Below are 16,597 nucleotides of genomic sequence, written 5' to 3' on the forward strand. Positions count from 1 at the left end.
AGGTGCTTTAAGACATGGCTAGCTAGCTAGCGGCTAAAGTCCAGCCCCAGTCGGCAGTGTTTTAGCTACTTCTAAATCACTAATCCTCGCCTCCATGGCGACAAATAAAGTAAGTTTCTTACAAGTATCATCCCTGCAGGACGAGGAATAGCTAAACATGCTTCACTACACACCGTAGCTCACCCGCGTCAAAATGTAAACAAAAGCCATGGGTGGATCTGTAATGATACCAAGTACAGTAGCGTATCTAGTCGATACCACTATGATTACGTCAATATTTTTTGGCATCACAACATCTTCTTTCGTTTAAAAAAATTGTATATTATGTTTATAAACTCAGGGAATATGTCCCTGGACACATGAAGACTTTGAATATGACCAATGTATGATCCTGTAACTACTTGGTATCGCATTGATACCCAAATTTGTGCTATCATCCAAAACTAATGTTAAAGCATCCAAACAACAGAAGAATAAGTGATTATTACATTTTAATAGAAGTGTAGATAGAACATGTTGAAAGGGAAAGTAAGCAGATATTAACAGTAAATGAACAAGTAGATTAATAATCCATTTTCTACCGCTTGTCCCTTTTGGGGTCGCGGGGGGGGTGCTGGAGCCTATCTCAGCTGCCATCGGGCGAAAGGCGGGGTACACCCTGGACAAGTCGCCACCTCATCACAGGGCCAACACAGACAGACAGACAACATTCACACTCACATTACCACTTGTCCTTAATAATGTTGGCAAAATAATAGAATGGAAAATGACACAATATGTTACTGCATACGTCAGCAGCTAAATTAAGAGCCTTTGTTTGTTTACATACTAATAAAAGACAAGTTGTCTAGTATGTTCACTATTTCATTTAAGGACAAACTTGCAATAAGAAACATATGTTTAATGTACCGTAAGATTTTTTGTTAAAATAAAGCCAATAATGACATTTTTTGTGGTCCCCTTTATTTAGAAAACTACCAAAAAGTATCAAAATAATTTTGGTACCAGTACCAAAATGTTGGTATCGGGACAACACTGACTCGCTGGCTTTAAACTTTGCAAAGCTTGCATTTGAGTTCAAATTTTCGGGACTTATGTGGATCCAAAATACACAAAAACTGCTACCAACAGGTCAGAAAAGTGAGTTTTGCATAATAAAACTTCTTTAAGTTCTCAATTAATACATTTCTGTCATTTTGGCTCTTCTAAAGCTTATATGCACATTCGGAGAACTGTGTATTGGATGTCCTCAAACACTTGAGAATTCCTTTCTTTACAGTTTGTCGGCCTTGTCACACTCACCGTGGTGGTGGACATCAGAGGGACGCAATCATTTATTTGTATTTTATTGACATACTGTACGTACGCCTCTGATGGATGGAAAGTGGCAGTCATGTCATGCCCTGCAGCTAAAAGGTAGAGCATCACCATCATGTATGAGGTGACCCTGAAGATGTCAGCTGACAGGTTCAGTCATGCTGGAGCCCGTGGGAATCATGCCAGCTTTACACACACACACACACACACACACACACACACACACACACACACACACACACACACACACACACACACACACACACACACACACACACACACACACACACACACACACACACACACACACACACACACACACACACAGGGGTTAAAGTGGGGATGTTGTACTGAGGAGGTACCTATAGCTTTCATAAAATATGAAGTTTTTTCTGCCAAAAGTTTCAAAAGGATGTCCAAAAATACGAAATAGTTTGTTCCACCTCGATGGCGGCAAACCTAACTTTGAACATTTCACTTAAAACAGACCTCATAATGTCAGCAAAGCTCACCTTTAAGCATTCACACCAACATTTGACAACCAGGATGAGATGATAGAAGAAAGGTAAAAATAGAGTACCGTATTTTCTGCACTATAAGGCGCACCACATTATAAGGCGCACCTTCAATGAATGGCCTATTTTAAAACTTTGTTCATATATAAGGTGCACCGCATTATAAGGCGCATAAAATAGACTCTACAGTAGAGGCTGGGGTTATGTTGTGCACCCCGTAGTTGCGAGACCTGTTGTGGCTCAACATTGGTCCATATATAAGGCGCACCGGATTATAAGGCGCACTGTCAGCTTTTGAGAAAATTTGAGGTTTTTAGGTGCGCCTTATAGTGCGGCAAATACGGTAAATCCATTTGTGGCCGCATCGGAGAAAGTTATGTACAAGTTTCACATTTGCATCTCATTGCCTATAACTGTGGTGCGTTAAAAGACCCTCAATTGAACTATTTTTTTAAAGACACGGGGAGACTTAACTACTAAGAGATGCACTAACAATAATATATTCTAATATTATTTATGTGATATTATGAATCGCATTAGCCATTGATGATAATCCTATATGTATCGGCAAATCTCTACTTTAAACTCTAAAGTAAAAGAAAATTTGACGGATGTATTATCCTATTTAGGTGAATAACATTGTATTATTTAATATCCATCCATCCATCCATTTTCTACCGCTTGTCCCTTTTGGGGTCGCGGGGGGTGCTGGAGCCTATCCCAGCTTGAATATTAATATTCTGGCATCTTTACAATGATTTTTTTAGCACTAGTTTGTAAAAAAAAAAAAAAAAAAATATATATATATATATATATATATATATATATATATATATATACACACAGGTATATATATATATATATATATATATATATATATATATATATATATATATATATATATATATATATATATATATATATATATATATATATATATATATATATATATATATATATATATATATATATATAAACATACCAAGTAGGGCTGCGAATCTTTGGGTGTCCCACGATTCGATTCAATATCGATTCTTGGGGTCACCATTCGATTCAAAATCGATTTTTTTCGATTCTACGCGATTCTCGATCCAAAAACGATATTTTCTCGATTCAAAAGGATTGTCTATTCATGGAATACATAGATTTCAGCAGGATCTACCCCAGTCTGCTGACATGCAAGCAGAGTAGTAGATTTTTGTAAAAAGCTTTTATAATTGTAAAGGACAATGTTTTATCAACTGATTGCAATAATGTACATTTGTTTTAACTATTAAATGAAGCAAAAATATGACTTATTTTATCTTTGTGAAAATATTGGACACAGTGTGTTGTCAAGCTTATGAGATGTGATGTAAGTGTAAGCCACTTTGACACTATTGTTAATTATTTTTTTAATAAATGTCTAATGAATAATGTCAATGAGGGATTTTTAAATCACTGCTATGTTGACATTGTAACTAATATTGATACTGTTGTTGATAATATTCATTTTTGTTTCACTACTTTTGGTTTGTTCTGTGTCGTGTTTGTGTCTCCTCTCAATTGCTCTGTTTATTGCAGTTCTGAGTGTTGCTGGGTCGGGTTTGGGTTTGGTTTTGGAATTGGATTGCATTGTTATGGTATTGCTGTGTATTGTTTTGTTGGATTGATTAATTTAAAAAAAAAAAAAAGATCAATATAATAAATAAATAAAATAATTTTTTAAATTCTAATCTATTTTTTCCCACACCCCTAATACCAAGTGTTCAGTTCAGTTTTAGTTTATTTCGAACATGCATAAGATACAATATAACGCATCACATATTTCCAGTTGTTTCATGTTTGCAGCATGTCCGAAAAAGAGTAGGAAGAAGTGTTAGGGGGGGGACTTAGGAGTCTTGTGTATGGGGCCCTGAAATGAGTGCTACGCCCCTGCACACACACGTACATACAGTACACGACAATGGCCATCGCTGCTGTCAGCATTCCCATCTAATTACTTACTAATACTAATGATTACATGTAGTTTCTGGACATGTGTTTTGTCCCTATGGTAATAATGAGGAACCCGGTGTGCATTCGATTTGAATGTAAGGTTAAATTAACCGAAGAGAAAAATGTGATTTGCGGCAGAAAGAGTAAACAGACGAAGACAACAATGTCGTAAACGCACTGACCACAACAAACATGTATTGCACACAATTCACTGCCAAAGTTGTCACTTTACGGCAACAGAAAAGTCCGGGTTTCTTACCTCGGAGCCGAAACCTTTGAACTTTGCCGGTCTTTATCAGCAGCTCGTCTGTGGAGTGTAGCTGAGGCGGTGGTGGACGGAGGAGATTTTTTTTTTAAAAAGACTTTTAAAATCCACGCTTCGAGTGTGGACACGGGAGCGGCGGTCAGGAGGAGTAAACTGTTGGTATGCCAACCGTGAAGTGAGCTGGGAGGATCTCACAGCAGCACGAGCTGCTCCTGGGGGCGGGGCTTCAACATCAGGGCACCGCCCCCTACGGATACCTTCATCGCCTCAGTGGGGGAGGACGACTGGACACTTCATTAGGTACACCTCAAATGACACCCATTGTGTGGTGTTCGGGTCTGTGGGACCCGTTTTCTTTTTTTATTAAAAGAAAAATGATACAATTAATAAAATTTTCAAACTGAGACTTACTGACTTTGGCTCATTTTCTGTGAAGAACATATATCAGAATATATATTTAATGACCATACACCCCCCCTACACATTTCTATTACATATAAGATGTCCGGGTCCACTGGACCCAGGGTTAATAGAAGTGTGGAAATTGAAGTTCTGTGTACCACACACACACACACACACACACACACACACACACACACACACACACACACACACACACACACACACACACACACACACACACAACATTGCAATAGTAAACATATGTTTAATGTACCCTAAGATTTTTTGTTAAAATAAAGCCAATAATGCAATTTTTTTCTGGTCCCCTTTATTTAGAAAAAGTATCGAAAAGTATCAAAGTACTTTTACTGGTACCAAAATATTGGTATCGGGACAACCCTAATTCTTATTCATATTACATCATCACGTCACCGTCACCCTTACCTCCAAAATTTGGTGTATGACATTCTGACAATATAATTGTGTATGTCAAAATACTGGAGTCTTCATTTAAAGTATGTACTAGTCTTGTAACGATACCAATATTTTGGTACCGGTACTAAAATTATTTCGATACTTTTCGGTACTTTTCTAAATAAAGGGGACCACAAAAAATTGCTTATTGGCTTTATTGCAACAAAAAAATATAGGGTACATGAAACATATGTTTATTATTGCAGTTAAGTCCTTATATAAAATAGTGAACATACTAGACAACTTGTCTTTTAGTAGTAAGTAAACAAACAAAGGCTCCTAATTAGTCTGCTGACGTATGCAGTAACATATTGTGTCATTTATACACCTATTATTTTGTCAACATTATTAAGGACAAGTGGTAGAAAATTAATTATTAATCTACTTGTTCTAATATCTGCTTACTTTATCTTTTAACATGTTTGTGGAGGGGGGCGTGGCCTGCAGGCCTGCCGCGGAACGGGGTGTGCAAGGACCGGCCTCAAAGACAGCGACAGGTGAGGAGATGGCCCAGGTGGGCCTTGTTATCTAATCACCCGTCGCCTTTATTAGCAGCAGCCGTAACGAGACACGGGGTTGGAGTTGGGAGTTGGAGAGAGAGAGACATACGAGCAGGGAGCGCATGCATCAACACGCCTGGAAAAGACTGCTGAAAAGCAATCCAGACTGTTGAATGAAAATAAAAAGACTGTATTCAAACTCTCTACCGGGCTCACGAAGATCTATCGGACTCAGGAGAACCCTCGCAGCAGAGAGACGTTTACAATGTTCTATCTACACTTCTGTTAAAATGTAATAATCACTTATTCTTCTGTTGTTTGATACTTTACATTAGTTTTGGATGATACCACAAATTTGGGTATCAATCCGATATCAAGTAGTTACAAGGTCATACATTGGTCATATTCAAAGTCCTCATGTGTCCAGGGACATATTTCCTGAGTTTATAACCACAATATAATTTTTTTTTTAAAAACGAAAGAAGATGTGATGCCAAAAAACATCGACGTAATCAGAGTAGTATCGACTAGATACGTGCCTGTACTTGGTATCATTACAGTGGATGTTAGGTGTAGATGCACCCATGGCGTTTGTTTACATTTAGACGCCGGTGATCTACGGTGTGTAATGAAGCATGTTTAGCTATTCCTCGTCCTGCAGTGATAATGATACTTGTAAGAAACATACTTTATTTGTCGTCATGGAGGCAAGAATTAGTGATTTAGAAGTAGCTAAAACACCGCCGACTGTGGATGGACGTTAGCTGCTCGCTAGCTAGCCATGTCTTAAAGCACCTCTTCCTGAGGGCGTTTCAGTGTTATAACTTCACCTTTATCGTTAGTTTTTAGGCCAAAATGCGTCCGTTCTCCCTTTTCTGTCTACACACTGTGTCTGCTTATAAGTACTCCGTGATGGTGCGCTGCCGAACATGCTCCTCTGCTCGTAAAACCAGCAATGTCATGACGTGACACTAATGCATACTCGCCAACCTGGAGACCTCCGATACCGGGAGGTGGAGGGTGTGGGGTGGGGGGCGTGGTTAAGAGGGGAATATATTTAAGCTAGAATTCACCAACTCAAGTATTTCATATATATATATGTTTATTTTATTATACATATAATTTATAAATAAAAGAAATACTTGAATTTCAGTGTTCTGGAGGCTATCCAGTAGATGGCAGTATTGTCCTGTTTAAGAGTGTCACAACATTGCTGTTTACGGCAGAAGAACTGCTTTACGGCAGACTAAACGTGACTGCTGTTGTTGTGTGTTGTTACCGCGCTGGGAGGACGTTAATGAAACTGCCTAACAATAAACCCACATAAGAAACCAAGAACTCGCCCTCGATCATTCTACAGTTATGACGTCATTGGGCAGGCAAGCTGTTTATATTGTGGGAAAGCGGACGTGAGAACAGGCTGTCCCCACCTCAGGTCCGCATTGAGCTGGAGGGGGCGTGGCCTCCAGCTCCAGCTGAATACCGGGAGTTTGTCGGGAGAAAATCTCTACCGGGAGGTTATCGGGAGAGGCGCTGAATACCGGGAGTCTCCCGGTAAAAACGGGAGGGTTGGCAAGTATGCACTAATGATTCATTAGTATCGCGGTACTATACTAATACCGGGATACCGTACACAAGTAATTCATTGAATTATTAATTAGTTGTGATTAATCAAAACTCCAAATTGCGATTTAACTTATTTAAAACAAAAATGAATCACTTGGCATACACTATTGGGTACTGAAAGAGGGAGAAAGAGCTGCCTTGGGGATTCACCTCAGCCTTTCTTTGCTCTCGGGCCCTCCTGAAAATACCCAAGGAGCCCAAAAGAAAAAAAACCTCACAACTGTCCGTCGTGCAGACTTACTGTTTGTCTGCTGGTGTCACCACCTGACTCTTTGAGTCAGCGTTGCACAAATTGACCTCCATCCTTACTTGACTTTTCCTCTCATCTTTACACTACTTGTGCAAACATTTGCAGAATTGGGCATCAGGATAAAAGCAGGAGGGCGGGTGGAGGCAGCAGGGGGGTGTTGGACGTACCGCGCAGGCCACTGGGAATGTCCGTGTCACGACCTCTGGAGAGAAGGCAAAAGGATCAGCCTGTGCAGCACTTATCTTGCTCTCCATCTGTAGTGGATTTTGTGACCCGAGGAGCACACAGGGGAGGAGACAACACGACACCCTCACCCCCTCCACTTTCCCAAAATAAACAGCACAAACAAAAGCGGCACTCTTGTTTTGTGCTTTGTGAATAATAAACACCAGACAAAACGTCAGCTATCAGGAGCTTATCTGTGGCTGGCATCACAAGTTGTCCCACTGGAGCAACAACACTTTTGGAAGCAAAAGGAACTTTGATGGCGCTCACATGTGCTGTTTTCACTTCATGACTTTGCAAACATAAACACACTTGGTCACACATAACAACACAACACAACACAACCTAAACCACAACAATGACCTGTGTTGACCTCCTGATATTTACAGTAGTAATAAAGAACGACTTATACATTCTACTCAGGATGTGGATACCAAACCTTCTATGGAACAATGTGTGTGTGTGTGTGTGTGTGTGTGTGTGTGTGTGTGTGTGTGTGTGTGTGTGTGTGTGTGTGTGTGTGTGTGTGTGTGTGTGTGTGTGTGTGTGTGTGTGTGTTCTTGCATTTCTACCCTTCTTGAGACATCAACATGGAAAAGTACCTTCCATATGAGGATCGTCGAACAAGGTAAGGACCGAAATCATGGTCCCAATACGGAAAACCATTGCATCTAATAGAGAATGTCTCATTTGTACCCCTGGTGGTGACATCTATCAACACATATTCTGGTCAACATATGAAATAACAAGTGTGTAAAAAAAATTGAAGTGCTCCCCCTCTGGCCAACATATGTAATAACATGTATGTGTATGTATGTGTATGTATATATGTATATATATATATATTTATTTATTTTTATTTTATTTTATTTTTGTGTGTGGCGTCGCGCGGGTCTCGCTTCCTGTTGGGTGGGGTCCGTGCCCGTGTGGCCCGACCTTGCGCTGTGGGGTCTCTGTTGGCGACTTGATGTGGTGGCGGCGCGGCGCCCGTGTCTGGTCTGGATACTGTGTCTCGGTTGTTTGGGCGGTGGTGTGTTTGTGCGGGTTTGGGTTGGGGTGGTGGGGTCTTTTGGCGTGTTGGCGTTTGGGCTTGCTGGCGGGCTGGCGCTGGCTGGTATCTGTGATCCTGTTGGCGTGTGGTTGCCGGTCGCGGTTTATTTTTTGATCGCTTTGATTTGATTGGGTGGTGCTGGCTGTCTGTGGGTGTTGTGGCTGCTGTTTCTGCTGCCGTTTGTTTGTGGTGTGGGCGCCCGTGGCTGCTGGGTCTGGTGCAGGGGGGTGGCTGATGTTGTGACTGGTGGCAGCGCGCGCGCGTGGTGGTTGTCGGGGCTGACAAACTGTGTATATGTATGTGTATGTGTGTGTGTGTATGTATGTATGTATGTATGTATGTATGTATGTATGTATGTATGTATGTATGTATATATATGTGTATGTGTATGCATGTGTATGTGTGTGTATGTGTACATGTGTATGTTTATGTGTATGTATATATATATGTATGTATATTTCTGGGGGTACGTTCTGGGCCTGCCTGTCGGGTGGGGGTCGGCGCCTCAGGCTACTGCATCCGGACTGCGTGTCTGGAGCTCCTGGGTCCCGCCGTCCATCCCTTCAGGGTGGCCGTCTTGGTTGGGGCCTGCTGGGTCTGGTCCCTGCGTCTACTGTGGTGGCTTGGTGCTGCAGGGTATTCCGAGGTGCTGCGAGTCGGCCAGTTGTTGGGGTAGCGACCTTGTGTGTCAGCATGTCTGTGATCTTCTTTTAATTCTTTTTTTATTTATTTATTTATTTATTTATTTTTATAAATAGATTTAATTATTTATTTATTTATTTTTTTCCCCCTTTTTAAAAAAAAATATATTTTATTAATATTATTATTATTATTATTATGTATCTATTTATTTTATTTATTTATTCCCCTACCTCGGGGGGGGGGACTCGGCGGGGCGGTTGCTGGTTGTTCCATCTCCATCGTTGGGGTCCCTGCGGGTGGGGTGGGTGGTTCCTGTGGCCCCGTGCTGGGTGGTCCTGTGGCGGCCGGCTTGGGTGGGGTGGCCGTGGGCTGGCCTCGCCGCGCTCTCCGGGGGTGGGGGGGGGGGCTCGTGGGGGCCCTGTTGCCGGTGGGGCGGGGGCGGTCTTCCCGTCCGGTTGCGGGGGGTCTCCGGGCCCCTCGGGCGGGGCGTCCCGCCTTTCTGTCCGTGTGGGGTGTGGTCTCTCGCTGGCTTGGGGTCTGGCTTCCCCCTGTTTTTCTCGTGCCTTGTCCTCTGCCGGGTGCGTCTGTCTGAGGCCTGCTGCTGGCCCTTGTGGGCGGCACGGTGGGCCGGGCTCTGGGGTTCCTGTCGCTGTCCGGCTTGGCTGCGTGGGGGCGGTGGCCCCTGGTTCCCTGGGCACCACACCTACTGTTTGTGGGATGGGTTCTCGGGGAGGCTGGGGCCGTACTCTGGCTCCCGCACACACTGGGAGTCAAATGTATTGTACATGCAAATTCACATATACTCACACACATACATACAGACATACATAGGTACCTACGCTCCCACATACATATACAAATAAATACAGTACATATTTACACACTCAAAGTTCGTACATCCACACGCACATTCATTATACAAACATACTGTATACACATACTGTACATATACATTCACTGTACAAACATACATATACACATACTGTACATATACATTCACTGTACAAACACACACATACATATACTGTACATATACATTCACTGTACAAACACACACATACACATACTGTACATATACATTCACTGTACAAACACACATTTACACATACTGTACATATACATTCACTGTTCAAACACACATACTGTATACACGTACTGTACATATACATTCGCTGTACACACATATACACATACTGTACATATACATTCACTGTACAAGCACACATACACATACGGTACATATACAAGTACATATGCACACATACACTCATGCACATAATCACGTTTCATCAAACATATATTAACGTTGTTGCCCTAGGGTAAACTGGGTATAACACATGGCACACTGACAAAGCTTAACCTATTGTTACTATAACAATCTACAAGGTTAAGGTTGCTTCTCTTTCTTCCCCTCCATTTTTCTGCATTCTTTCGTATCTCAAGTTATCATTACGTATATGTATTGTTGCATTTGAACAATTGTATTGTTGATAATAAAGGTAAAGTACTGGTATTGTTTATTATCAATAGCACTATTTCTATTGGTATTCATATTGCTCCATTTTTAGTGTAATAATGCTCATTGTCATTTCTGTATTTTTTTTTAAAAATAATTTTCGCTAACTGCTTATTTGCTATTACTTTTACCATCATATTTGTACATGTCGTATTTGCTGATGTTGCTCTGTTGTTGTTGTTGTTGTGTTTGCTGTTGTTGTTTTTGTCTCTCTGTCTAATCCCCCTCTTGTCCCCACAATTCCCCCCTCTGTCTTCCTTTTTCTCTCTTTCTATCCCCTCCTGCTCCGGCCCGGCTGCACCAAATGATAATATAAATACATTTAATAAAGTCAAAATACAAGTAAGGCAACAAGAGAAGTATCCTACACTTCTCTTTTGTAAAGTAAATGTGAACAGCCGATATGTGCATCTACATCTACTATATGATTTGCCCGAGAAGCTGGACAGGACATTATAAAAATAAAATAAAAAAAAGGTAGGCATTCTTTGGAGGTCTCAAGAAGGTAACTGTTATAAGAATATGTGTGTGTGTGTGTGTGTGTTCTTGTATTTCTACCCTTCTTGAGACATCAACAAGGAAAAGTACCTTCCTTATGAAGACCGGTGAACAAGTGAGGACATAAATCATGGTCCCAATACGGAAAACCATTGCATCTAATAGAGAATGTCTCATTTGCACCCCTGGGGGTGAAATCTATCAAAATTAGGGTGGTCCCAAAAAGGAGGGGATTTTTCAAATTGACTGTGTGTCGGTTTTAAAAGTGCCCCTTTCTTTGGTCAACATATGAAATAACAAGTGTGTGTAAAAATTTGAAGTGCTCCCCCTCTGGCCAACATATGTAATAACAAGTGTGTGTAAGAAATTAAAATGTGCCCCCTTTGGCCAAAATTAAAAAAAAAAAAAGAATAAATACAAATGTAGAGACATACTCTAATAACTTCAAGTAAATAATGAAGAATAAAAAACAATTACAAACAAAAAATTTACTAACACCTTACCTTTTTTATATTTGCATCTATGTATATATTATTAATGTTGTAAATACAAATCATTATATATCTAGAAAGGGTGGTCCTAAAGAGGTAGGCATTTTTCGGAGGTCTCAAGAAGGTAACGAATACAAGAATGTGTGTGTGTGTGTGTGTGTGTGTGTGTGTGTGTGTTCTTCTATTTCTACCGTTTTTGAGACATCAACAAGGAAAAGTACCTTCCATATGAGGAGGTATGAACAAGTGATGACATAGATCAGGGGTGGGCAATTAATTTTTACCGGGGGCCGCATGAGCTACCCGAGCACTGCTGGAGGGCCACATCGACAATATTTCAATTAAATTTTGCTCAATATTATTTTCGATATATACCGTAAGATAAATAATAATAATAATAATAATTAATAATAATAGTAATACTTCAACATAGTGTGTGTAACAGCATTCCATGACTAATATAAATAAATTTACATTAATAATAAATGACAGTAAAATAAGCACACGTATGACTGAGTCATAGTGTAACTTTGTGTGGTGTTTGAGTTGTCCGACTTTTTGTGTGGCCATAAACGCACCAGTGGTTTAGTGGTATGCGTGTTGGTGACAGATGACAAGTTGGTGTTGGCCTGGTTTGTACGGCAGAAAATGACAAGTTTTTCGAGATAGAATTGTTTTACTCATGTTTTTGGTGTGGTTATGTCCGAATATAAACAGTTTTGCTCAATAAAGTGATGGATATAATTCCTGTCCTCGAAGCATCTCGATAGACGTTACAATAATTGAACGGTGTTCAATTGAACGGTGTTGACGAACACCGTTAGGGCCGCTTGTTGTCACTGTCACTCAAAGTTGCATTGCAAAATTCCATAGAATAAATACGTTTATTTTGTTTAGAATTCAGATGGGATTTGATTTGGTGCGCGGCATATACTTGCTGCGCGCAGCGGACGCTTGAGCAGTGCGCAATTGCGCAGGCACGCACCTTAGAGGGAACGTTGCTTGGCAGTCCATGTCTTGTTGAAAACACGCCATTCCTCATCAACTTTTCTCTTTTTAGCGTCTCGGGTGTAAACCGTGCATCACTTGTCGCTGCATGTGCATCTTCACTCACAGGTTACACACGGACACACGCCCATAAATAATACTTTTCAAAATAAAAGCAGCACAGTTGTATTGCGCGCACAACATAGATGTTTTTTCAACTTTATTTTGTAATTGCAGCTGTTCATTCACTCACAATCACGCACACGCATACGTCCACACGGAAGTAAAACAAATAACGATTTTCAAAACAAAAGCAGCACCGTTGTATTGCACACTCGACATAGATACTTTTTTAAATTTATTTTGTAATTTATAATTGGCCTCACGCGGGCCGGACAGGGACGCACAAAGGGCCGGATGCGGCCCGCGGGCCGCAGAATGCCCAGGTCTGACATAGATCATGGTCCCAATACGGAAAACCATTGCATCTAATAGAGAATGTCTCATTTGCACCCCTGGTGGTGACATCTATCAACACATATTCTGGTCAACATATGAAATAACAAGTGTGTAAAAAATTTGAAGTGCTCCCCCTCTGGCCAACATATGTAATAACAAGTGTGTGTAAGAAATTGAAATGCGCCCCCTTTGGCCAAAATCAATTAAAAGACTAAAATAAATATGTATATAGAGACACACTGTAATAACTTGAAGTAAATAATGAAGATTAAAAACCAATTACAAACCAAATCTTCAAAACATAAAAATTGTACTAAAAGCTTACCGTTTTTATATTTGCATAGTATGTATATGTTATTAATATTGTAAATACAAATCTTTATATATCTAGAAAGGGTGGTCCTAAAGAGGTAGCATTTTTCGGAGGTCTCAAGAAGGTAACAAATACAAGAATGTGTGTGTTCTTCTATTTCTACCCTTCTTGAGACATCAACAAGAAAAAGTACCTTCCATATGAGGAGGTGTGAACAACTGAGGACATAAATCATGGTCCCAATATGGAAAACCATTGCATCTAATAGAGAATGTCTCATTTGCACCCCTGGTGGTGGAAAAAGGAGGGATTTTTCAAATGGACTGTGTGTCGGTTTTAAAAGTGCTCCCCCTCTGATCAACATATGAAATAACAAGTGTGTGTAAAAATTTGAAGTGCTCCCCCCGTGGCCAACAAATGTAATGACAAGTGTGTGTAAGAAATTGAATTGCGCCCCTTTTGGCCAAAATTAATTTAAAAAAATAAATAAATATGTATATAGAGACATACTGTAATAACTCGAAGTAAATAATGAAGTTTAAAAAACAATTACAAACAAAACAATCAAAAAAAATACAAAATTAACTAAAAGCTTACCTTTTTTATATTTGCGTAGTATGTATATATTATTAATGTTGTAAATACACATCTTTATATTTCTAGAAAGGGTGGTCCTAAAAAGGTAGGCATTCTTTGGAGGTCTCAAGAAGGTAACTGTTATAAGAATATGTGTGTGTGTGTGTGTGTGTGTGTGTGTGTGTGTGTGTGTGTTGTGTGTGTGTGTGTGTGTGTGTGTGTGTGTGTGTGTGTGTGTGTGTGTGTGTGTGTGTGTGTGTGTTCTTGTATTTTTACCCTTCTTGAGACATCAACAAGAAAAAGTGCCTTCCTTATGAAGACTGGTGAACAAGTGATGACATAAATCATGGTCCCAATACGGAAAACCATTGCATCTATTAGAGAATGTCTCATTTGCACCCCTGGTGGTGACATCTATCAAAATTAGGGTGGTCCCAAAAAGGAGGGGATTTTTCAAATTGACTGTGTGTCGGTTTTAAAAGTGCCCCTTTCTTTGGTCAACATATGAAATAACAAGTGTGTGTAAAAATTTGAAGTGCTCCCCCTCTGGCCAACATATGTAATAACAAGTGTGTGTAAGAAATTAAAATGTGCCCCCTTTGGCCAAAATTAAAATAAAAAAAAGAATAAATACAAATGTAGAGAAATACTCTAATAACTTGAAGTAAATAATGAAGAATAAAAAACAATTACAAACAAAAAAATTACTAACACCTTACCTTTTTTATATTTGCATCTATGTATATATTATTAATGTTGTAAATAAAAATCATTATATATCTAGAAAGGGTGGTCCTAAAGAGGTAGGCATTTTTCGGAGGATTCATATGGCCCCATTCTTTGCAGTTTACCTGACACATGAAACGTGACTAATTAGGGTGCAGGGCTGAACCATCCACCTTAGCCACCAGATGGGAGTAGAGTGTTGAATATCTTAAAATGTGTTTTCTGGCAATTCCAACTTTGACCACAGCGTCAGTTGGTTTGGTTTGGTTGGATAGAAGTTTATTCCGAACATGATGGGTTGGTGTTCAGATAATGAGTCACAATTGGCTGAGGTTAGGGCGAAACATCACAAACTGGCCAATCAGAGGCAAGATAAAACGACTAATCGAAGCTAGCAAGCAAAATCATAACAAACATGTACTCATGTCACATGACATTGAGAGAGTCAGAGACAGAGGGACGCTTCAAGCTAACCACTCAAAAAAACCAAAACCTACTTGTCAGAGGAATTCTCTCCCACAGATTAAGTTTTTCCTCGATTGTTTACCCGAAAATACGGTAGCTTTTTTCCTATGTTTTCGTCTATTTCCTTGCTGTACCCTTTTTCCCTTTCGTTTACTTTTGGTTTTCATGGACACTAATTCTCCACACCTGCCCTTGTTTAGTAATTAGTGTTCCCTTCCAGCTCATTCCCTTTTATATTGCTCTTTGCGACATTTACGTTTCGTCTTGTTTTCACCACACTTAAGCAGTGAAAAGAGGGTACGGCAAGGAAACAGACTAAAACATAGGAACAAAGCTACTAAACATAAATCAAGCCATGACCCGGAAAACGGATCATGACACCTTCAGCAGGTTCACATACGGAAAACTTTGTTACGACTTTGACTTGCTCTATTTAGTCAAGTTTGATGTCTTCTCGCTGCACCAAAACCGAGGACCTCACTAAACTATCCAATCTTTACTGCGCTTACTCGTTTGTCAGAGTGGTTTAGCTTTTTTCAAGATGTAAAACAGGCCCGGCCCTAACCAATCTGGCGCCCTAGGCAAGATTTTAGGTGGCGCCCCCCCACATCGGCAGTGAAGTGTATATACTCACAAGAAACCGAATAGCTTTGTCTTTGACCTTTTTTTTTACTTAAAGAAAGCAAATGAACAATCAGAATAGTTAACAAGATAAAAAAAAAATATGGATAAATAAATGAATACAAAAAATAAAAAATTAATATATGAAATACAATATTTTTTACATACATAAACACAAAATAAAACGTGTCAACAAGTTGCATAAAATAAATTAAAAATACAATATAAATAAGGCACTGCACAAAACAAGATATCAAACCAGTATGACTTTAACAACTATAATACAAAAAAAGGGGATCCTACAGAATTCTCTATTTGTGCTTTTTAATATTGCATTAACTAGAATGACTTACAAATGACTGTACACCAGGGAGTACTGTAATTACCTAACGTTACATTATTATTTTCCATAACAATTTAGCCCCCTCCACAATATTAACCCGACGTTAAAACAGAACTAGCTATTTATTGATTAGCAATTGCCGAATCATGTAAAATTAGCTTAATGCTAAAAAGCCAGGTTACCATCACATTCTGTAACAGACAAATAATTTCATGTAGGCTAACGCTACCTACCTGCTACCTCTGTCTTTTTCTCGTTTCTCCTCTTCTTTTCTCTTTTTTCTTCCCTGGGCACCTGACAGTTTTGGCCGTTTTGACATCTTGTGTTGATTTTTTGATGTGGTGACGTCCAAAAAGAG

At 39.8% G+C, this 16,597-nt stretch overlaps 1 protein-coding gene across 3 annotated transcripts in view; it reads right to left on the reverse strand.

Annotated features, from left to right (window-relative positions):
- LOC133641848 (tetraspanin-18B-like) overlaps window positions 1–16,597 on the reverse strand; it is a 179,611-nt gene that overhangs the window by 119,393 nt on the left and 43,621 nt on the right. The window contains exon 2 of one of the 3 annotated variants that reach the window (XM_062035920.1): window positions 7,318–7,526. The exons of 1 other annotated variant lie outside the window; for it this stretch is intronic. The gene's annotated coding sequence lies outside the window, so the exon portion shown is untranslated. Of the gene's footprint in view, window positions 1–4,068; window positions 4,238–7,317; window positions 7,527–16,597 lie in introns of those variants that run through there. One more of the 3 variants, XM_062035919.1, reaches the window with a different exon arrangement.

The sequence above is a fragment of the Entelurus aequoreus genome, linkage group LG24 (genome assembly GCF_033978785.1).
Source record: "Entelurus aequoreus isolate RoL-2023_Sb linkage group LG24, RoL_Eaeq_v1.1, whole genome shotgun sequence".
NCBI classification, from domain to species: Eukaryota; Metazoa; Chordata; class Actinopteri; order Syngnathiformes; family Syngnathidae; genus Entelurus; species Entelurus aequoreus.